This window comes from Biomphalaria glabrata, chromosome 14 (assembly GCF_947242115.1).
Source record: "Biomphalaria glabrata chromosome 14, xgBioGlab47.1, whole genome shotgun sequence".
Classification (NCBI taxonomy): Eukaryota; Metazoa; Mollusca; class Gastropoda; family Planorbidae; genus Biomphalaria; species Biomphalaria glabrata.
Window position 1 is genome coordinate 8,778,320 of NC_074724.1, and position 25,821 is coordinate 8,804,140.

At 31.5% G+C, this 25,821-nt stretch overlaps 1 pseudogene; it reads left to right on the plus strand.

The window, feature by feature from the left end:
- Nucleotides 1-25,450, plus strand: LOC106069698 (uncharacterized; annotated as a pseudogene).
- Nucleotides 25,451-25,821: the final 371 nt, after the last annotated feature.

Below are 25,821 nucleotides of genomic sequence, written 5' to 3' on the forward strand. Positions count from 1 at the left end.
ATGGATCAAGAAAGACATGATCATGATGATGAAGAGAATGATTTAAGTCAAGAATTAGTAGATCAGAATGAGGGAAATAATAATAGCATAGAACAGTCAGCTCTCAAAATGAAAATTAAAATTAAAGACCTAGTTAGATTGAAGGAGAAATATGGAGAGAATATTTTCTTAAAGTACTTGATAGAAGAATATACAGGATACAGACACAGTAACCCTCTCACATTAAAACAGAAGGTTTCAAGGGCTTTTGAAAAATTGAAGGTTCTAAAGAAAAAAAAAAGAAGTAAAGATATTGTTTGTTTTCTTGAAAGTCATTTAGAGTTTCCAGTGTCTGCAAGAAAAATAAATGCAGTTGAGGCTCAAGTCAATCCATCATCAAGGCCAATAAAGAAAAGAAAGATTGAATTGGCATTGCTTTCTCCTGAAAGTTTAACTAGCATTGTGACAGAACATCAAGAAGCAGTGAAATTTTTAAATATGGAGAAACATGAGCTTAATGTTGCTTTGGAAAGAAAGGAAGATGCTAAAGCAAGATTAGAAATAGAAAAGAATTCTCTTAAATTAAAAAATGATCTTCTCACTGCTAAAGTGAGGGGCTACAGGCCAAGTGATGTGAACAAAAGGCTGAAGCGCAAAGAGTTTCAAATCAATATGCTTCGAAGAAAAAAAAAAGAAATGAGAGTTTCAATGGGTTCCTCATTAAAGAAAATGCATGACAAAGTATCATACTTCAAAAGACAGCTTAATAAAAAAAATATTTTAACAACTCAGCTAAAAAATTTAATAGCAGCAAAAGATAAAGAAATAAAAGAGTGCCACCACACAATTGACCTTTCCCAGAAGAGCCTGTTGGAAACATTTGTTGATGGCAAGTACTGCAACTTTGTAAGACTTTGCTGCATGCAGTTGATCTCACAATTTGGGGTATCATATGTAAATGTACCCAAGGTAATTAGATCAGTATTACACAATTTTGTGGGCCTTGAGCCAACTCGCCTGCCTTCAAGTGGCCAACTGCATAATTTGATGCTTGAAGCAAAAGCACTTGCCTCTCATCATATTGCTGCAAAGATAATGGAAACCTCAGCTCTTGCTGAGACAGGAACTGTATTGCATCAGGATGCCACAACAAAATTTCATAGACATTTTGAAAGTTTTCAGGTAATTTCTTCTACCATTTCAGTAATTTTTTTCCAAACATAAGTACTTAAAAATAGTCTAAAAAATGTGTCTTCCTTTTTAATTAAAAAATTGTACTAAAAATATTTCAGGTAACTAGCTCAGATGGGATTCCACTTTCTATAGGCATTGCAGAAGTAGCCGGAGGTGATGCTGCTGCTTACTTTCAAGCCTTTCAAGATGTGGTTTCTGATCTGGCAGATTCTGTGTCATCTCCAAATTCAAGGGATATCAACCGTGCCAAGATAATCACTTCAATTAAGGTAGTTAACATCTATTTAAACCAAAGATATTAATTGTTTTATTATTTAACATAAAAAAATTAACAGTAAATATATACATTTTTTTTTAGGGCTACCTTAATGATCAATGTGCAACTAATGGCCCCCTTATTGCCATGATTGACAAGCTGAGGGAAAACTTAATGCCTGCAATTGTAGACAATTTTGCTTCTTTATCACCAGAAGAAAGGGAGGCCTTGCTATACACAGCCAAGTTTGCATGCCGCATGCACCTCCTTGCAAATTTTGGTTCAGCTGCAGATAAAGCTCTTGGGCTGTTTGAAGATGCTGTAGTGGAGGGAAAGACACATGCTCTAATACAGAGAGAGGCAAGTGGCTCTTTCAGGCTTGCAAGAACAGCTGCCAAAGCACTCACAGAAAGAGGTTGTGACAAAGCAGGAGTTGGAGGTTTATGGAAGACCTATTTAAATGAAAAATCCATTAAAAACCAACTCATTCCTTTTTATGGCCACAGAATCAATATAGCGTTTCATGATTGTGCTGCTGTGTATTACCACCATGCTGATATAGAAGCATTCCTTGCTGAACTGCCAGATAAAAATAGACTGCTGCAAGCTGTCTACACTGACATTAAAGAAAAGGTATGTATGGAAATACATTTGAAAATTTTTTCTTTAATTTGTTATTTTTAACATCTAAAAAATTTTTAATTTACATTTTAAATATTTTATTCTTTGTCTTCTTCAACTTCAGGTCTTTCTTGGTGGCTGCAGGGCTATGGGGATAATAGATAAATTATGTACTGGACCATTTTGGCGACTTCTGGAGAAGGAAAATATATTAGGACTTAACAGTCATATACTCCAGATGAAGGTTACCCTAGACCGGTAGTCGAGAGATGGCAGAGAGCCTTTTCAACAAGAGCCCATGTTTGAAGGTGAAGATCTAATAACAAAAGATGTTATTTATAACATTCTTTTTGAGCCTTCAGATGATGACCAATTGGATAGCTTGACAATAATGGCACTGGAGCTAATCAGCACAGAAATGCTGATTATACTAGAAAGGCAGGCCAAAGATCAGCTACCTGGTGGCCATCACTGGGAACCTACAAATCAGGTGCTCAAAGCTGGGGCTAATTGCCCAACAACAAATGCTATCTCTGAAAGGGATTTTGCACTTCTTGACTACCTGCTTAGGATTAAACCATCTGCTAACCTTTCAACCATGGAAACCATAATTCTGTGGATAAATAATAAACCAATGACATGGTTTCTGTCCCTTCCCCCCAAGAAACAAGAGTCTGTACTAGCAGATATCAGGCTGAAACTGCCTTCATTAAGAATGGCCATTAATGACAAAAAAATGCGCCTTGTTTCTTCACAAAAAGATAAGTTGAAAGAGAAGCAGCAAAAACAGGAAGATAAAACAAACAAAGCTCAAAAGAATGCTGTACAGTTTACCAGAGATTTAGTTGCAGTAGGAGGACTATGGAGCTTAGAGGACATCAGAAAGAAAAAAAATGATTTCTCCAAAGAAAATTATAGAAAGGCTTTATTAGCACAAATCAAATATCATCAGCATGTGATAGGCACTCAAGCTCAAAAAGACCTATTCACTAAATCCACCAATAAGCAACTAAAGTCTCTTGAACAATTGGAAAGTAATTTGATACAAATTGTATCAGTTTCTCATGTGGAGAACACAAAGGCAAGTGGAGCTGCATTAAAATACAAAAGCCCTCAAGATCAAGTAATAGCTATAGCTGAAAAGCGGGCTCAGCTTTTTCAACGCCTTTTTGCAGAAAGAGAAAAAAGACGAGTAGCACAACAAAGAGACAAGTTGCCCATATATATCACAGATCCTTCTCTTCTTGTTGGTAAAATAGTTGAACACCAGACTGTTCAAGACAACAACACCTGCTGGTGGAGAGGTGAAGTAGTAGGAATTCACAAAACTTTCCAGAGTACCATCAGAACCGAATTTAATATCAAGTATGTTGACTTTCCATCTGAAATCTGGCATTTCCCACTTCTGCAAGATTTGAAAAATGGTGACCTAATTATTTATTAATCTATGTACATATTTTCTTCTTCTTGTTCCTCATTTTACATGATCAGTAATCCTATATCTGAGATGAACTGTGCAGTGGTTTCCAGATCAGGCAGTTCTCTGTATAGTTTTTGTACTATAGGAGGATTTTGTGGCCAGTGTCTTGATCGGGCCTCTTAAAATTGATACTTATGTATTTATCATGTGTATATATTATGACTGTAATTTGTGTTATAAATATAAAAAATGGAGCTGCTAGTTAGTCTTATATTTAGTAATGTATTTATCATGTGTATATAATATTTATACATATATATTTTATTTATGTATGTTTGCTTAACTTTAATGATACTAATTATTTATATTTAATGTAATAACTTAGTTACTTTATAATGTACTATTGTGGTTAATGATACTAATTATTTATAATGTTTAATGTAATGACCTAATCATGGTAACCTTATTATGTACTATTGGTTAATGATACTAATTATTTATGCTAATGTAATGACCTAACATGGTTACCTTATTATGTGTATATATCTCCATGTATATATGAATATATATATACATTCAACTCATTCTGACTGTAGTTATAAAGTCTGTTGTTTTAACTCATTACCATGTTCACAAATTATTTTTATATTGACCGTAAAAAGTAATTAAACCCAATTTTACCCATTTTAACACATTATAACCCACCTATGGTCATATAAAAAACCCAGTGCTTTTGTCAAATCCATATTTTAATAACTATTGTAAATCTTAACTCTTCAACAAATTTTTACTATTAGTGAAATAAAACAATTAAATCCACATAAAAACCCATTATTACCCACCCTAATCAGAAAAACCCAGTTTGTCATGTACATAAATTATAGTTAATAGATACACTTGATACAGCTGTAATCATCAACTCCTTAAAAAAATTCTAAAAAGTAATAAAACCCTTTTTAACCCAAAAAAACCCATTTAAACCCACCTCTGATCATTAAAAAACCCATTGTTATATCATATATAATAGTTAACATTTATAGCATCCATAATCATAAACAATTCTATAAATCAACCCAATATTTATTAAGTTATCTAGTTACGTAGGATTAGATATAATATAATTAATTATATAAATAAAGACAAATCGCTGTTATTATAATATGATTCTATAATATTATTACGTAACATATAATGTGTAACATAACAGAAATTACCAAAAATATAAATAGTATAAAAGTCTATCTTATGATGTATCTTAAAATGTATACTTTATCTATGTTTAGATGCTAAACAGTTATATTAAAGTTTTAACATTATTCACAAGATGTGATTTTAACCAAAAAGTGGGACAAAAATTTCTTTAAAATACAAAGACAAAGAAGAGGTCAGAATAATTAACTAAAAAATTCATAACTTTTGAACCACTTATCCGATTTTCAAAATTCTTTTTGTGTTATTTATATCTCAATGGCATCTATTTAATTGTAGTGTTTTAAATATATTTATGTACATATTTTTTTTTTCACTGAATGCCCTACTAGAGTCTAGATAAAATTAATTAAATTGGTTAGATCTAGACGTCTAGTCACTTACGTCTATCGAACAAGTTAAGCTCAGTCCCTAGATCTAGAAAAAAATCTGATTGATGATTGTATCTAGATTATTCTACATCTATGAACTCCTCTTCCATTTTTCTTAAAATGTAGTAGGAAGGGGAAATAAAAAATTTATCTTTGAAAAAAAAACAGTTTTTCGTTAGTACATCATTAAAATACTTTTTAAAAAATTTCCAATGGTGTATCAGTTATGACTGTATGTTTAACATTTAGTTAGTTATGATTTTTTTTGTGTCGTTTTGACCCTACATTGTTAAATTTTGTTGACATGGAGCAAGTGAGATGAGAGCGTCTTGCTGGCTCAGCCTGCGAGATACACCACCGCTCAAAAAGTTAAAAAGTTGGAATTGAGTTTCCTAGACGATAGATCTACTTATAAAAAATGAAAATTAATAGTAGATCTAGTATTAGTAGTAAATTTCTACACCCCATTATTCATTATTACTATTTCACCTCTACCGTATTTCTGCCACTATATCATATAATATGTGTATGATTAGTAAATTGACACTATCAGATCTCAATCTGTTTAATTCTGTTACTAGTAATGTTATCCAAATGTCATTTTCACATGGTCATTGCAAGAAAACATCCTAAACTTTTCATTTCATCTGATAATCTTGAAAAATAACTATAAGAAATGGTTATTTTCTGAGTAAATAAGGTGTGCAATTTTTATTTGGGTCACTAATACATGCCAGTTCACAAATTATGCAGGTGCAAATAATTTCCTAAAATTGTGTCTTAGTCTTCTCTCATTACTGTTACATCTCATAAAAATTAAAATAACATCAAAATTGTCATTTGCATGAGTAGATCAATGATCAAGAAATTTTACTGTTTCACTTTTAAGATGTTTATTACAGGTTCCAAACAAACTTGCAAAGTTAAAGCTTTTATTTTAAGCTACCCAGCTAACATTAACTAGATTTATTATAGGATGTAATTTTCTATCTTTTCTTAATTTTGTGTTAATGTCAGTAGACTATAACTATAACTGCATTGTCACATCTCCAGTGACTCTTATAAAGTCTCATTTTAAAAACTATTTACTTTTTGTTTTCTAAATGATTGGTGCTAGATATACAATAAGAATCCTTATAAATAATGCTCTCTCTATTTATATGTTTTTTATATTATCTCTCTATTTTTGTTTTCCTTCTAGACTACTTCGTCCCATGTAAGATCTACAACAGAATCTACTACCTATATCACTGAAGTATTTTTAAGAGGGACTTGTAAACTAGCAAACTGTTCTTTCATTATTCACCTAGAGATATCAAGATTGACCACTGCAACCTTTTATAACACAAAGTAACTTGTTTTGTATTCATATGAAATATTTCTGATATCATGCCAAGACAAAGAACAAAAAAAAGGAGTTCATCCTTTAAGGTGGAGGACACTATTTTGTACAAGTTTCTCATTGAACATTTTGACTATTCCAAACTTGGATCAGATGATCCCAATAAACTATGCCTCAAAGGACATGTCCTCCTAATTTATCTGCAAAATCATTCGTCCCAAACAGCAGCTGCTAAATTCGTGGCTTCTACTTTTGGATTCCCTTTTACCCCATATTTAACTACCAAAGTCTGTAATTTAATTACGAGCACCTTTGTTAGATATAAAAATAAAATTACTCAATCTATGACAGAAATTCAAAACATTTGTACTCAGATTTTTTACCAATTACCAAACACAACTGCTTCTAATCCTGATCAAATTCCTTTGAAAGCTACAGAAATTTCAGATGTTATTCAACCAACTGATCAAAACCCTGTTTCATCAAATTTGAGAAGTAATGCTGAATTAAACCCCCGTATAAGAAAATTAAAGATGCGCCTCTCTTTCCTGTCCCAAGCAAGAAGTGAAGATAAAATGAAATACAGAACTAAACTCAAGTCTCAATCTAGATTGATTAAAAATCTTAGAGAGTCAGTTCGGAGAAAAGATGAAAGAATTAAAAAGCTTTTAAATAAATTAAAGAAAAGAAAAGTTAAATCTGGGGAACTAGAAGATTGTCAAGTTCAAAGCTCTACAAAAGATTGTTTAATTCAGAGCACCACAGTCGACACTAAGGAAGAAAAAAACAATAAGAGCTAATGAAGAAAATTGAGCGTCAAAAGATTTTATTAAAAATTACTAGTTTCACATAACAATCACACAACCTATGTCCTTTTACTGTAACACTTGGACTGACCCATGTCATTCTGTGTATTTATTCTTCAAATATTAGCTTTGCTATAAGCTAGTAAAAATTGGACTTTATCATTAGCAACTTCTGCTGACCAGAGTTATAAGAGGATTATTGACCAGAACAACTTGGACTTGCACATTTCTGCTATCATGCTTGGCTGTCATTTGCAGATCACACATTTTCTTTTTATCAATGGTAAGTTTTTAGACCTTTTAAAATATCTTGAAGGTGGTATCACAGGAAATCTCTTGTCAAATGATTTTAATGTTGCTTGGTTTCTAATATACATTGTTTTGATGATTTGTCATGTGGACTACTAGTTGCTTATCACACTGACTTTAAATAACATCCTTAACTAGAAATTTTGTAAAAATTAATTTCTTCATCTCATAGATTTTGTAGTCATCTAGAATTTGAATTTGGGTTAGCATGTCTCCCATCTCAGCTTTTTACTGTCACTGGTAGCTTTGAAACCTTTATAGACTTACAAGTGTTCCTGAAATATATATATATATATTTTTCATAAATTATTAAGTTTTTATTAGAATGTTTCCAAAATAGCTTTATAATAACTTGGTAGGTCTCTTTTTATAATTACAATATATACAAGTTCTAGTGTCAAGTGATTTTCAAGCTTAGAATGTAAAATACAGGGGTTAGACTTCAATTGGCAAAGAGATTTTAGGGTATGATCAGTACACTGTCAAATAGTCTTGACTCTTTTCCTCTGTAATTATTCTCCACATTTTGACAGAATTATCCAATTTGCTCATTAGTATTTCACTACTCTATTATGATAAAACTTCAATATCTGAAGAAAGTCTTAGTTTTAGACAGCCACACAGTTTTCTCTGCACAGCACTGTATGACATTGTTGAAATTTTAACCTTTTTTAAACATGGTAAATTATTCCATCTATAGGTGATGACTCACTAGGCATGATGGCACAATGTCCTTTATGGAAAAGGTCAGGGCACACTCTGGCTGTATGTGGCATAGAATGAGCATGGGTTCAGCTTTAACCAAAAATTGTTTAAGAGAACTGTTAGGTGGGTGTAAAAAAAAAATCACCATCATGTTATATAGTTTTCAGGTTAGTTGTGTTTTTAAAATTTAGATTTTAATGAAAAAATTCAGCTAGTTTTGTATATATTTATATATTTATATTTATATATATATATATATATTTCAAATCACACAATTTAATCAATTTTTTCAATCGGTCCCTAATCCTGCTGAAAGACAAAATTTAAAGTACCATTTTAAAAAAAAACGTATCAACAGAAATGTATTATAATAAATACTCAAATGACAAGACAGTCAAACGAATTACAATTTACAATTCTAGAGTCTTAATATACTAATATGTATTAAATCTAGATCTAGATCCAATTTCATTAGAGTAACACCATTAGTAAATTTATCTTATATAATACAGACGTTACTTCAAAAAAGAAGATGATTACGTCCTACGCGTCATGCAAGTACTCAACTTAGAGACACTTCAGGACAGAATAAAAAGTAAAGTAGCTATAATACATAAAACACTAAACCATAACTTACAATTAGAAAAACAAAACCTAATGAAATATTCAGAAAGACACAAGGATAGAGGTACATTTCCTATTCCATACGCTAGAACAAATTCGTACAAGTGCTTCTTTTTTGTTAGTGCCATTAGAGAATGGAATGGGTTGCCTGAATTCAGCCAGGAAAACACAAGACTTAGCCGAGTTTAAGTCATTAACTTGCATGACTAGATTGACACATGAAATACATAGGATGTAATTATCTTCTTTTCTGAAGTAATGTCTGCAATATATAAAATAGACAGGAATGTATGAGTGTTTCTCCAGTTCTCAAATCAAAAAGTGTCACATTTTTGGCTAAAAATTAATGATGAAGTTTTTAGTTTCATTTCAAGTGTGTTCATATCTTCAGCCCTTGTACTCAGAATTTATCAATAGAAAATGAATGGGAATAAGTTCATTTCCTCACCACTGCTTGTTAAGGGGTACCCACTTTTGCATTTCAGGTGCATCACTGGGACACCATTGATGATTAAAGTGCAACTAGATTTATATGTTTATTTATTTTATTACCATACCATCACATTTTTTAACGTATAAATCTGTTATGCATTTCTCTGTGCTCAGTTTTGTTGTAGGTTTTTGTTAAATGAACTTTTTATTTCTTTATTCTCTAGTGGTAACTAATCAATTGATGACTTTGGATAAAAACAAGAATGGATGATTGTCCACCTGAAGCAATTAACAAACTGGGATGCTATTCATCGTGTAATTCAAGTCTTTTAAATAAATCTAGACTTCTAGACCAACAAAACTGAAACTTTTGAGTAAAATTCGAGATACCATATTATAGGTAACCAGCTGAAGTATCGAAGTAAATTAATTTTGTATTTTTGTACTTTTTTTTTGTCAATTTTCAGAACAATTTACTTGCAAATAATTTCATGTTATTTATTTACTATGTATAATACAGTTTGCTGGTTCCCTCTAGTGTATTAATCTTTGGTGAATTACTGTATGTTTAGATTTACAATAGATGAAGCTCAAGTTTATATAGTTGACCAACACAGTAATATTAAGTATTTATTTTTAAAACTGGGTGGATTTTTTTTTTTTTTCTATTACTAGTTTGTTGCCTACATAAAGCCTAGTTCCCAAGTATTTTGTGCTGTTATTATAAAACCTAGCTTAATGTTGTCATGCCATGTTACTAAGTTATCTTTCTTAGCGTACTGTGGAAATTCCTATACATGGGACTGAACGGATTTATTATTTATATATTTTTGTCTTGTTATGTCTGCCTTTATCCAAGTGTCATCTCCGCTTACTAATGGGCCAAAAAAGAAATTGCCAAATACTAAGGGACAATGTAAAACAAACACAAAAAACTTCCCTTCATATTTCTTACTTGTACACTGCTTCTTTGTTTCTTTTTTTATTTGCTACATCTATCAACTTTTTTTGGGGTACTGTGCTGATTCCTATATTTGGGACTGGACGGATTTATTATATATATATTTTTGTCTTGTGTCTACCTATATCCTAGTCTCACAATTTCATGCCTTGTCCTCTAATATCACGTCCTATCCTTTAATATCAGTTTCCTTGTCTTACTAATGGGCCAAAACAAATATTGCCAAAAGTATCTGTTAAACTAAAATGCAGAAACTTCAAATTCCTTATTTATATACTCTTCACTATGACAATACTTTTAGACACTAGTAAGCTGTAAGCCTTCAAGTTTTTTTGTTTTTTTTCACTCATCCTATTTCATAGTATTTATCCTTACTAATAAATGAATAAAAATGAATAATTTCAATGAATACTTACTTAATTACTTCCCTAGACTTTTGCTGAATTTGCCATTTGTTGCGATATTAGAAAAAAACTAATAAAATTTAATAATGGTAAAAGTCAAAAAAAAAATTCAAGCCAATTCAATAATAGTTTTTCAAACAAAAAAAAATTCAAGCTAATTCAATAATAGTTTTTTGTTAAACTTAAAAGAAATTATCTATACAAAAAGATGTCATATCAATAATTCACAGAACTTGTTTAGTTTAGAGTTAATATGTTCGCACCACTGGTATAGTGGTTATGAGTTGCCTTGGTCCTGGCTTTCCCACTTGAAAGCCTGGTTTCTCACCGCTGTAAACACCATTGCTGGTTCTTTCTCAACCGATTTTAGTAATTCTCTACTTAAGGCAGTAAGGCAAAGTCATAAAACCCATGGATGAACTGGTCCCTGAGCCTTGCCTCCCTGAAGCACTCCACTCTTTCACGCTTCTGTTGTTTTATGGCCATGGAGTATTCTTTGAAAAGCCAGTGCGAAAAGTCTCGAAGGGAATTTTATCTTCGCTGCCGTGATCCAAGGAATACCATCTCAGCTTCGCAAACTGGCATGGTCTGTGCAAACGCTTCGAGAAGTGTTTCAAGCAATGCTCCCAGGTCACCCTTTGTTTGGGAGGTCTGTAGGTCTATTTCTCTTCTGGCAGGGCCGCCGATGTTGTTCATGATGGTCTCCACTTGTTCTTTTGAAGAGTAAAGCCTGAGTTCCCATGACTCCCTGATCTCTCGTATGAACTCTTCAATTGTTGGCTCATCAGCGGTGCCTTGTGTATTTACTTAATATACACACTAAGTGATTGAAGACTGCTTTGCTTGTGTTGAAAACTGAACTATAGTGTAATGTAAACTGAAATGTAGCATGTATACTTCTGGCCAAAATTGACAAACCATGACCATATATTTTAAAAGTTGAACACTTTCAAGTTCATTTCATAGTGTTAGAAACTTTATGATGTTTATGATGTTTTGATGAATCATTAAATTTAGGAAAGTTACAATAAATATTTTCATTTTTCTGATTTATCCCATTGTATCTTAAACATTTAAATATATATATATATACATATCTATATATATATATGTACTGTACATGGCCAATAACTTATATAAGCAAGCATCTGCAGGATGTGGGTAGACAATACTTAATTTAGAAAGACCCATAAAAAGTGATATGGTCTTCTTATTGATGGCCTTATTACACACATAACATTTAGTCCTGTTTTAAGTCAATTTAATATATTTATTTCATTGTCATTTTTGTATTGGTGTACTTAGTGGTTTTTTTATAGAATTTAAACTGTTAGTATTGTTGATCAAATGTTTTGTAGAATATTATTCTATGAGTTCTAACAAATTAGTTATTTCATAAATGTAGAATACAGTTTTAAGTAGTAGCTTATCACCTTTACCAAATACTTCTGTTTGTTTAAAAAACAAAGAGATGTACCAAGAACAATAGACTATATATACTACCTTAACTGGACCAGAACCTTTACAATGTACATAAATCATACACTCTTCTTGACAAAGAACATCCAAAACGAAGACACATTTATATTTCTTACACTATCTTGAAATTCACTGAAATCAATGATATGTTTTTTGTTTTACTAATATATCCTTCTGATTTGTTTTGTTTCACATGTTTTGGATGTTCCTTCATGCAGGACGACGGGGATGGGAGCAGGCAGGGTTTGAACCCGAGACCATCGATAAATCCAAATGACAGTCCAGCGTCCAAACCACACGACCAGGCAGATATCCTGAGACTTGACACTTTTTTTAATGCACTCTCTACTCTTTCATGCATAGTAGCTAGTCCACAATACTTCATCGACTTCAAAGTGTTAACGGCAGATCTGAAAGTTAAAAAAAATTTACAATTAGTATTTTTTAAATGAAAATCAAACTGTAAATAAATATATAATAAAATAATATCAAACATTTACTAGAATAATTTGGTACATATATGACAGATATAATAGTAACTGCCTAACAGTTTATCTGTACTTCTATATAGATCAACTAGTAACTGCCTGCCTATCTGTACTTTTATATACGGACTATGCTATTTGTATAAAAAACTATAATACTATAATTATTGATAGAGTCGTTATTAAATTTATAGATTTACATAGTCCTAGCCTAAAGTAGTATTTACTTCCTAGCAATAGCCTATTTTTACAGTCTTGTTGATCATCAAAATCATAAAAATCTAAGAATTAATTATAATACTAATATTATTAACTAGATGCTAGTAATAATTATTACTTACTTTAGAGTATTCCTTTAAAGTACGTAAACCTTCAATACTGTCCACGATACTTCGTCTTGAAAATGCTAATGGCAGATCTGAAATTTCAATAAAGTTTACAATTAATATTTTTGAAATGAAATGCAAACTGTATAAAATATATATATAACATAGATATCTAACATTTACTAGAATAATTTTGTACATACTGGGGTATAATATATGACAGATCTAGATCTAATAGTAACTGCCTAACAGTCTAATGAGTCTATATAACTAAAGAATACTATAATGAGTCTATATAGATCTGTACTTCTATATATTTCTATTATTAATCTCCCTGTCTATCTGTACTTATGTATATGGACAATGCTATTTGCATAAACTAGATCTAGACTCAATAATTATTGACAGAATCGTTATTAAATTAATAAATTTAATAGATTTACAATTACATCGTCCTAGCCTAAAGAAATAGATCTGTATTCTAGGTAGATCTAGATTTCTAGAGTCTAGTATTGAATTCCAAGATATAGATCTACCCACTTTTTATAATGATTATCATGTTAATCTTCAAAAGCATAAAAGTCTATTAATTATTTATAATAATAATATACTAGATCTAGAAAAAAATACTTACTTGGCGGTACTCCTTTAATGGTACAAAGATCTAATCCCTCTAAGATATTACCGCTGGCTTTTTTTTCTTTATAAGCCATCATCTTTTGCAGTTTTGGTAATCGGGAAGCATAGAATTTGTAGATATAAATCTAGAACCTTTACAAAACGAGACATTTTTTCACCTTTGTACTGTAGATCTAGAGTTTTAATCCATGATGAATGTTTCGAAAAGTCTAAATCATATTTAGATGATGATTCTAGTTGTTTCAAAAAAAAAAAACAACACACGCATCATCAGTGACGCATAACCCTGGCCCATAACGAGTGATGACATAGGCGGCATTGTGGTCGGATGGCTTTCTATGTCGAATGTGTCGCTCCAACTGAGCTTAGAGGGCGGTAACTGCATCTGTGTATGCCACTCCTGCCCTTTCTGGTTGTCCTTCACCTCACAAGGGATCAACTTCACCCCAATCCACCGCATTGCGTTTTGTCTTATTTTTTTCCATTTGGCTGCAGGTTTGTTTTATAGATACCTAATACACTTCTACTTAAACTAACTGGTTCTATTTGCACAAGTACAAATTAGAGATGGAATAATTGTAAGAATTATGTTAATTAAAAACTAAAATATGCTTAACTTTTCTGAAAAGGAAAAGAAGAGAACAACACTTCTATCAAGATGTAGTGCCATCAGGACACAACCTGTGGTTATGATCTAGGTCTGAGCTCATCATATGAAAAAAATGAGCCCATAACAGCCAGCTTCATTTTTTGAATGTCAGGAGCATTTTGGCTTTGGAATAGTAATTTGTAATTTTTTCAATTTTTGGCTTTGTAAGCCTATAATTTAGTTCTTTTTTGTTAGACATTTTTAAATTGTTCAAAGCATTAAACATTCTTTTTGAGATGTGGTTAATGCAGTCCTCTTTTAAGATTTCTACATCATATCCTGAGTCTGTTATGGCAGATGAATGCGATTTACTATCGCCATCACACAGCATCGTGCTATAAACAAGTTTTCTGGATGCCGCATAGCATGAAAAAATTTTGGATGCTGCTGCGGCCTCCATTTGCTGAGCCACTGAAGTTTTTTTGACACATATGCTTAGAGGCATCAAAGTTTAGTTCTGCATAGTTTGAATCACAAACACACCAATAATTTGATAGGACTTCAGTGTCAATGATGAGTCCAGTATCAAAATCAATAACTGTGCCAATTCCTGAATGAGACGAGTGGCCCCTTTTATTCCAAGTCCCATCGCAAGAAACTGTAATAACAGGACAGGCTGTTGAACTTATACTATCATCTGTAGTTGTTAAAGAGGTTGTGAAATGTTTCTTCTTTGCACATTAGCAGATGCCCTAATCATACATTCTTCACCAGCTGTTAGCTAGATTGTTATAAGTATTTCTGTGCATGTAGGGCATACTCATAAGTCCACAAAACCTATCAAATTTAGAACTCGAGATTCCAGATTCTTTTAATGCAGTGACAGCGCGGACATTAATATCCAGAAGAACATTATTACTTTTTTTTTTGAGGTCGTCGGACCACAAATATGTTTCATAATTTAGGCATTTGATTTTAATCAAATGAGGCATACCTTTTGATTGTGTGATGCACATAGTTAATTTGTTATCAAAGCTTTGTGGACATCACAACAAGGAGACCACTGTGGTCAATTGCATTGAATTCATCATGACATATGTGAAATCATCAGGCAGCCTCTTATTGGTGTTATCAGCGTTAGTAACTGCATTTAGGGATATTTTTCGTTCAGCTGCACTTGCAGATCCAGTTGTATCCAAAAAGAGCTACAAACAAATTTTAAAAAATTAGAGGTTTTTTTTAAAAAAAAATTCAATAGTAAGAAAGTAAACGTCACACCTGTTTATGTACAACATGAAGATTATTTTAAATTTTATAAAGCATTTTTGGAATCATATATTGTATTGATCATCAAAAGTAAAGAATGTAAAGAGACATGTTACATGTAGATCTATATATGTATTAGATCTAGAAAAAAAAAAGACCAAGTTGAAGTCCTACATGATAATCTAGATCTAGAATATCTAGTTATAATGTGATCTATGCTAAATCAACCTTACTATGCCCTTAATCTAGACTAGATCTAAAAAAGGATAGATTTCTATGTTTGCAATCACTTTCATGATATTGAATATAGATCTAGATGTGATTCATTGATATGATAAACACGTTGTCGAACTCTAAGATTGATGAAGCCAAGGTTTCATTATGTGTCAGCACACGCTTGTCTAGTAAATAAAAAAACAACAACTCTAGATCTAGACTAACCTTTGTAATTGTGCATTGTGTCTTTGAAGCATGTCGTCCTCTGGGCTAACAGTAAAGTTTTTTCTTTCCAAACATAACCTTTCGTTGGCATTTCTGAGTTTCAATAATGAATCGAGTGTTGATGTGATGGAAACCTTCCATATGTTTACAGAAGAATGACCGGTTCATGTCATGTGCGAATGCGTGCAAATTTTGTTGTCAACGAAACTTTTTCAGTGCGCATGCGTGTATATACAGTTACCAATGTAGCTTTGATAGTGGGCATGCGTAAATATGGCTTTGTGGGTGTGTATATGAGGATATAAGGAAAAAAAGAGGTAGTGACGTATTTTGAAAGTTTATTGTAGTACTATTTATTTATAGAAAGAGACACCATGCACATAATCGAAACTTAAAATTAGACCTTTGTATCGATACCATCTATTAGGGATGAGAGCATACATTAGCTTATCAACTTAAGCTTACAAAATGTTGATTTTTCACCAAAACATCAAAAGTTTGCTTATATATCTACTTTTAAAATACAAAATTGATGTATAAAACGCAGTTTTTTTTAGTATTCTAATAGGGAATTCGTATTCTAGACATTTAAACTATTAAAATCAATTAATTTTAAAATATCAATATTTTTGACCTAAATCAATGTTTTCTCACTGTGCATCCCCCTTAAATCAATTTTTTTTAGGCGGTCTTTCCTGGGCAGGGGTCAGCTTGATTGGTGCTTGGTCAAATTTGGTCTATCAGTATAATTTATCCACTCCACTACCTAATACAAAAATAAAAACATCTTGAGCATTCAAATGTTTCCATCGAGAATCTGCCTGACATTTAGTTTTAAACTGTTTTTGCTCTCCATACCTGTTTGTTTCCGTTACCATCAAACTTATTATTTCATCTGTAATGAACAATTTCAAGTACTGCTGTCCTCATCTAGATAAATGAACAGCCTATATATTTCTTCAAAACTTTTCGTTTTATCAGTCAAAGCTCTTATTATCTATTTAAATTTATTCAGTATTATTGATGACACATATGCTTAGAGATAGTGTCAGTAGATCTGGCATTGTTTTCACTATCATATTCTAGATTCAGATTCTGCCTCATGATATGAAATAGTGGCTATAGTACCAACAATAAGCGAGTCAAGAAACTGAAAAAGTTGTAGTTGTACATGTCACATAGGTTAGTGAATGTGTTAATTGTTAAATAAATACTAAAAATTAGTACATATATCTACTGCTCCTAGCCTAATTTATTTATACAATACCAAGGTCAATTTTCTACAAATATATTAAGTGTTACAACTTGTATTTAACTTTAACCTACATAACCTATGCCAAATTAAGCTTGCAAATGACTTAATTCTAATATTTTTATGTATCAGTTTATATGTGTCTAGATTTATTGAACTTTTATTTTTGACTGTTCAAAAACCTAAACTTTGTATACCTAATATAACTTTTGTTGCTTATAGAAGGTGTTTCCAAACCTGAACATTCAGTTAAGAAAGTATGAATGTGTAAGGTCACTAAAATTATTAGATGTAATACTTAATTTTTCTCCTAGTAAATTTGAGACCTAAATAATGATAAAGTCCAGAGATAGGTTGTGTTCTGCACATAAAAAAAGTTTAGCTGAATAACTAGTTTTTTCAATTTATTAGAAGTATAGTACCATTTATTAAATATATATTTATATCAAACTAGTGTACATAATATTTACATTTAAAATATTTATTATTTTTTTAAGTAAAAAACAAGAACATAAATCTGATTTTATTTGCACAGTATACCCTAATTGCCTTTTTCATTCGCAGGCTATTAGTACTATTTCTAATGGCACCATTATAATGGCCCTGGATTCTAATAATTGTTGCTTGAGTTAGCTTTTTTTTTACTCCTCCCATTCCTTTGTGGTGTTTGCCATCTTCTTCAAAAACTTTTCCTTTCTTAGCATTCGTTTGATCCATAAGCCAATGTCCCATTCTTTTCTGTACATGACCTCAGCATTCTAACTTTTCAATGTTGATATGCATCTGCAACAGTTTTATAGCTTTTTGAATCACCATCTCCCAAATAGCATGTATAGTTTAAGCCATACATCTTCTCTGAACATCAGAAAGTTTGCAGGATTCCTTGTGATTTCATTGCACCTGAAGAGCCTATGTGATTAGCGTCACATTCAGCTGCGTGGTTTGCTTTCCAAGCTAGAAACTCTCTGAAGTAAGTTTCTTTTTATTTTTGCAACATTTATAGTAATAGTTTCTGCTGGTAATTCTGTCTTTGACTTAAGGAGCACCTCCAGGATTCATGGAAAGAACAGTTGCAACTTCATTTTTTGACATGAAACTACGCCTCTGCCATGTTCGCACAACTCAGGGAAACTTGGTGATTGCTGCTTCTTAGCATTTTGTAGCAAGTGTCTTTGTGGCTTCCAATACTTTATTTCTTAAATTATTACCTCTTGTAATGCTTATCTGTGGTGGCATATTCCTGTTTGTTACCTTATTTATAAGGCATCCTATGGTAAACATACACAGTTGAAACCTTAAATTTATATTTTCTTTGGAACTTAAAAAACATATTTGCAATCCTGGCACACAAAGGATATAGTACAGTTAAGTCCATTGTTTCTTTCAGTAGCTTGAAAACCATAATGCTTTTCACATTGGGAGCAAGGAAATTGATTTACAAAACACAATAAAATTTGAACATCAAACATGGGGTATCCAGTCATATCATCCAAATAAATGTTGTCTGGTTGAACACTATTATTTAATTTAATAAAGGAACTGCTTTCAGGAACATTTCCAGTGTTAGTAGCTACATGATTGACTGGCTCTAGCTCTAGTATGTCCTCAGATACAGTGTTGACTTGCTGGATTTCACTGATTTCAGTCTCGCTAGATCTAGACTCATAAATTTCAATATCATCTAGCTTAAGTTTTTTTAAAAAAACCTATTATCAGGGAATTTCCTCTTCTAAGGGTGATCTTTGTGTGGTTTAGGCATTTTTTTTTTTTTTAAATAATACTTAATACAATAAAATAAAACATGTGAATGAATACTAGTTGTATTATAAATGTCACAAAACGTGGATAGAAATAGTAAATGAAATGCCTGCAAAGAGGCTTTGTAAGAAACGCTTTGATTGGTTGGAAAGGGATTAAACTCTTTTTAGACTTTTTAATTACAAGCAATGAAATTAAAGCTTTCAAATAAAATGTCTTTAAAAAAATGTTTTAAAAAAAGAACTATATCAGTGAAAAATTTTTTAAACTATAAACGTTATAAATGTTTTAAAAATTATGCATATTTAATGAGGCAAAAGTAAACATTTGTTATTTTTATTTAGATATTTTAAATATTTATTAATATTGTTTGTAACAACTAATAACTGATAATTATTCAGAATTGTATAAAGTTTCTAATTATAGTAAAACTCACTTGACATAATTTTGTAAATCAATTGTTGTTTCCCTAGTTTAACCTGCCCTAAAAGGGAAAATCACATGCCATATTTTTATATGGTCGTCCAACATATTTGAAAGTTATAGATTCTGCACTGTTTGTATTAAGATGTTAGCCATTAACACAAACAACAAAAAAATATCCAATAAAGCAGAAATGTAATTATTCAAAAACTTTTTACAATGGGCATGTTTATAGGGAAATGAAGACTAAATTACAAAATACATTTTTAACAATATTCAAGTAAATAAGAAAAAATGTAAACATAATTTTATGTGTCTGCACCACCAGGAATTGTTCGATTCTTTGTCTTTCACATTCTTTATTTTTCTGCCTCGTCAACCTCCTTTTTTTCCCCAATATATCTCTGAGCCTTTAAGATTCTATCACAATCTTTTTTTAAGCCTCAAACCTTTTGATTGCATGTCAGCCTTAATGTTGATTTGGTCCAGGAAATGGGAGGCCTTGGCAGCCTTGTTGATCTCATCAACACTTATCCCTACAGAAACTTCAAGCCTACAAAACAAATTTTTATGGCACAGACTTTAAATTAAAGCATGAATATATTTATTCTCATTCTACGTCTGCACTAAGATGCATCTAACAGTTTATTCTGTGTCATTCTTTCTAGCACAGAGCTAATATTCTCAGCCACTAGGGAAGAAAGATAAGTTATTTCTTTATCATGTGGCCCTGCAGATTGATTTCCAACCAAGGCAATCACTCAGAGTAGTGGACCCACGCTCATTCTTCTCTTGTATGATGGTTCTAAGCATTGAATCATCAATTAAGGCCATTGGGAGCATTTTTAAGTGCCTCTCAGTTCTTTCGAAGTTCTTACTCCTATTTACCATCTCTAGTTGTTCACACAGTCGAGTCTCTAAAAATGTCAAGGTCTTATGAAAAACATAATAGTCTTTGTAAATGTGATCAAAGTCTCTCAGTATCAGCTGACAACCTGTGCACTTACTATGAGAAACGAGAAACACCTCTCAAAACATCATCTCAAATTTATTTAGTAATACAACAATTGATTAACTTAAAATTTTCACTATTTACAGCCCAATGATTTATATTTTTTACTGTCAATTGTCAAATCTAAAAGATATTAATAATATTACACAGACCAAAATCTCTAAAGTACCTCAGTGTTCTAATGAAAAGTTACAATGTGTAAACAGTAGCCATTTTAAAAATAAAATGTTGTATCCTGTTTTGTGTTATAAATTTAAAGCCGACTAATTTCAACAACAAACAGTATACATGTAGCATCAGCACACACTATTTAAAAAACAAATTCAGTCATTCTGATTTCTTATAATCTATTTGCTCTAGCCTTTTTCTCAAACCCTTTTATTTGGCTGATATTTGTGTTTGAACTATATATTAGTCTAAAAATGATGATTGACACTTTCTGTGAACTCTTATCTTGAAGAAAAATTTTTAAAAATATTTTTTTTCTAAATTCTCAGCCAATGAATGGTTGCAGGAATTAATATAGCATTTTACAATTTCATTATTTTCTATTTCTTATAGGATTTAAATGACATTTTTCAAAAATGAAAAAATGGATTGACTTTTGCCTTCCAATTTTATTTTATTTTTAAACGTTTTTTAAAAGTCGATAACAATTTATACAGAAAAACTTTTTTTTAAGATCATGGCAACAATTTAAATATATAAAAGCACAGAAATTTTTTGTAAACACTTTTTTTTTTGTTTGGGAGGTAGCCATTCATCATATGAATCAGTAATGATATTTTCACTACTGCATGTGAAGAATCAATGCCAGTACTGGTACCTTGAATTTCATCTTGTATTACTGGTTTAACTGATGTTGCTGTAGATTATTGTCTATCTGAACTTGCGTCATCTCATCCAAACTGATCGATTTGCCTGGTTTAACATGAATCTTTTTTCTTGTGTTACCTCTCTCATTGCCAGCTCTCTAGGCATGAGGAGAAAATTTACAGTTTTGTAAGTAGTTAAGAATGACTTCTGAAACACTGTGTTCAGTCTGGTTTTCTGTGGTAGGGATTTTTTTCACACTTCGTTTGGATCAAGTGGATAATGTTACGTGTTTATTATGTTTGTTTGACTTGAAGATCTTGATGATATAAACTTGTGACATATGCAGATTCAGAGGTGCCTATCAAACCACATGGTCATGTTTGATATAAATATTTGTGGATCATCATCTTGTCGAGGCCTTTCTGAGTAGAATTTTTTTCTATACACATCTTGTGTAGCGCCATACTGTCCCAGGAGTGCTTCTTTTACGTTGTTATAGTTGTCTAGCTCATGCGCTGGAAGTTGGATACAAATGTCTATGGCTTTACCTGTAAGAAGGCTTATTAAAGTTCTGGAATATTGTTCTTCAGGCAGGCCTGATGCTTTGACTAGTTCTTCAAAACGCATCAGATAAGAGTCAATATTGTCTTTAGATTCTTGAAAATTGGCCATTTTTGACAGATAAATACCACAGGCTTTAAAGCCACAAATTATGTTTTATGCACATCTCATTCACATTCCATCTGTTACAGAGCTTAACATAGCAGGAAACATTTTCTTGTCAAGTGAGGTGAATAAAGGATGTTTCACTTTATGACATTCTAACAATTTTCGCCATTTTCTTTTCAGATGAGCAAAAAAATGATACGTCCAGTGGCTGGCATTTGTCAGTCGATTTTAGGGGAAGCAAGATGACCCAATATTGTGTTCCTCACATTTTTTTAAAACTAAGTAACTGATGTGTGAGCTTAGATTATCCCCTATCTCTATTTTACGTCCCTGCTTTCTTCTGGCCCATGGTACAGCAATGGTCAAAAACCATTCTTCAAAATTGACACTGTTCATACAGCCGCTTTTGCTTGGCTGTTTCTTATTCCGGGTGGACAGCCTTCACACTGTGAATGCCACAGATGCTCTGAATTGTAGATTACGTATGAGGGTAGAAACTCTCCAGCAGCTAATCCTGCAAACATTAGTTATATTTCCCTTTGAGTAATTTATTGCTCTTTCTGGATGCTTCACTCCTCTTCTTAAGCTACTTTTCTTTTGACACAAGTCATCAGTCAAGTTTTGTTTCATCATAATTTAAGTTATTTTCAGCACTAACACCCTCCAGACTTCTTGAGATGTTCAAAATAAACATTTTTGTCATCATAGCTCAATGCAGCTCCTTGATCCTTGATACTTTGGCAGGTTCTCTTGAGTTATCATGTCAGTAAGTTGCATGCTCATAAGTTAGATCTATCTTGTGAAATATACTGGCTATTTAAGCATACGGCTGCCTTCATGTATTATATATTAGTGTGATTCAAAACAAAAAATTGTGGAAAATTCACAATGAATCAGGCTCATGAAATTATAATACTGGGGAGATCATAGAAAAAGTTCAAGTACCTTAAATTTGTGTTAGACAAAATACATTTTATTGCAAACACAAACTACATCAACAAAAAAGGGCAACAAAAATTAAGGCTACTAATGTTAGGGAAAAGTCTTGTCAATGTTTTACATCTCACATCTGTGGTATTTTAAGTTTCAACATCACTGCCTGGATAACAGCCACAGACTTATTATTAGTTACAGTTACATAGAAACTAATGTAAAATATTTGCATAAAAAACAACACATAGTTGCAATGATTCTGACATAAAGATGTACTAAAATAATACCAATGTTATTTAAGAAAAAGATACAGTTTAAAATGCTAAAAAATCTGATACAATAGCTTAATTCCTCCCTTTCCCTTTTCAGCCTTTTACCACTCTCGTAGCTATGACCATCTTCTGAACGGAAATATTCTTGCTGGGCAATAATCTGTCCTGAAACTATTTCTTTTCTTTTTGCCTCGCTTTCTTTTTTTTTTCTTCAGATTTTGATATATGTTTGACATCTTATCTTTTGTCTTTTAGCAATAATATAATTTTTACAGGGCAACCGATATTTGATATAAATAACTGTAAACCTAAGCTACCAAAATTAAACTCGGAAACTGCCAAAGCTCTTCTATTTCTACTCTGTTTTAGCCCCAAAATGTTTGTTTTGAGCAACATGTCCATATTTAAGAATGTATGCTCTTCCTAGCATTTTGTGTCATGCCTGACAAACATCTTTGAAATAGGATGTCTGATGTCATACACTCTTAAATCGGCCTCAATTTGTCAGCAACAGTTTGCTGCTCTTACCCTTGTGAGATGGAACAATCATGCTGTAGTCTTTCATCTGTAGATGACGCATGATTGAATGTTAACATTATTTTTTTCCGGAATTCCTCTGTGATAGAGCCTTTGCTGGACACAGCTTTCTTGTAATAGCGCTGGAGCAAATTGATTTTGACCTGCAAAGATATAGAAGAAATTATCAGTCACTTTAAAAGTAGAAGAAATTTAAATACTATTAGACGTACCAAAACAATAAGTACAATATAGTCCCCTTGGATAAGCTACCAGCCTTTTGATATGGTCACTTTAAAGGTTGTTTTTATTCATATTTTCAAAAGAAACATTCACAACAAAGCATCCACACCAGGCACCACCTCTTTTCATTGAGTTGAGTTGAGTTTTTTTTGTTACTTGAACTTTAATGAAAGCCTTGCCTTTTCTTTGTAAAATTTTGCCTATTATTAGGTCTTTTATTAGTTTATACTTTACTTAACAGTACATTATAAAATATATCATTAGTAGCTTAAGATGCCTCAATAATCTCATTATCAGACGTATTTCATTCACTATTACGAATAACAAAGGATACTTTTTTGAGCACTAATAAAATTTAGTTTCTTAACTGTTTAAAATAGCCTTTCTGCTGTCTTGGCACTAACATTTGTGTTGATTATATTATTCCTCATCCCTATCCCTAAAAGGTTTATTCTCAAAATGGCATCCACTATGAAAAAAAATCATTTCCTAAAGTTTGCTTCTCTAAGAGAGAATAAAGAAAATACAAGAAATTATACTACTTAGAAATTATCATCGTCAGACTGTCAGGTATCAGAAATAGAAAAGAAATTGATTTGTCCGCATCATTATTAACTACATAGATTAATCTTTTAAATAAAGAAATATGATGATGAAATGAGTCTATGTTGTATAATATCTAGATATTTTATGCTGAGCTTACTTTTGTCTTTGAAATATAAGAATCTAACAAGAGTAGTTGATTAAGACATGCTGAGAGTATGGCTAGCTAGGTGCTTAATTTTTATTTTTTTTATCCTTGAGTGATATGATTCTACATGATAAAGTGTGCTTGTAAAAATTTAATGTCTGTATTTATACATGATTATTTGTGCTGTGTAAAAGTGCAATATCTTTATTGCTACATGATTAGTTATAATGTGTAAAGATGCAATATCTTGTATGCTGCCCTAATAAAAACTTAATTGATTTTTTTTTTCTTAAAGTTATTCTGTCATACAATATGTTCTGACAAACCAATTTTATAGAATGCTAATTTACATTGTTTATATCTATCTCTCTCTATATATATATAGAGAGAGAGATAGATAGATAGATATAGATATAAATTTCTCCATAAGTATACTTTTTAATTAACTTAGGTGCAGATAATTAAGTTTTTCTTTTAGTTTTTTTTTTTTAGACCTTGTATTAAAACTTTAAAATCTTTGAAAACTGTAATAGCATCTTGTGAACATATATGTCCTATTAATGCACATTATTATTAAGCTCCAGAAATGATGTCTTCTCAAAATAAAAGACATGTGTTCAGGACAATGTCACCATGATAGTTTTCTTTGTTTAGGTTCTTTTCAACACTCATCTTTTTCTATGTTAAGCATTGTTAAATACTCATAAATATTTCTTTTTTTTTTTTCTCGTTAATAAAAATGGTTTTTAATAATAAAAAATACAATGTACAAAATCCATAAGTGGTAGTCTCTTTTTTTCAAATTGCTTTGACTTTTGCTGCACCAGGCTTCACTTATGACCTAATAGATTTTGTATAAACTTGTATATTTCTACCCTGCATATTATTTGTATTTATCACAAACGACATTGTTATTATCGCTAAAGATTGTATATAATAAATGTCACATTCTCTATATTCTTTTGGAAAGTTGTGTAAAAAATGTTAATAAAAGAATAATATAGACATCTGATTGTTGTTTTTATTTACAAACATTATTTAAAGCAGAGGAGTTCAAACCTTATTATGTGACCATTCAGCTCGAGTTTAGTAAAATAAAAATCTAGATAGGAAAAAAAAAGAACAAATAATGAGACCAAGGTTATGGAAGTAGCTTGCATTTATGTCTGTACGTTATGTGGCAATCACATCGCCATACGACTCAAATCTCCTTGCTTTTTTATTTGCTAGGTAAATGGTATCTTCTTAATTTCAAATTTGAGCTATTGACATTTAAATTCTGCGATGTTTACCTTTTTTTTTTTTTAATTTAAATGCTTAGAAACATTTTTATTTGATAAATTAGTAAATTCTTGACATCTAAAAAAAAAAACCTCGG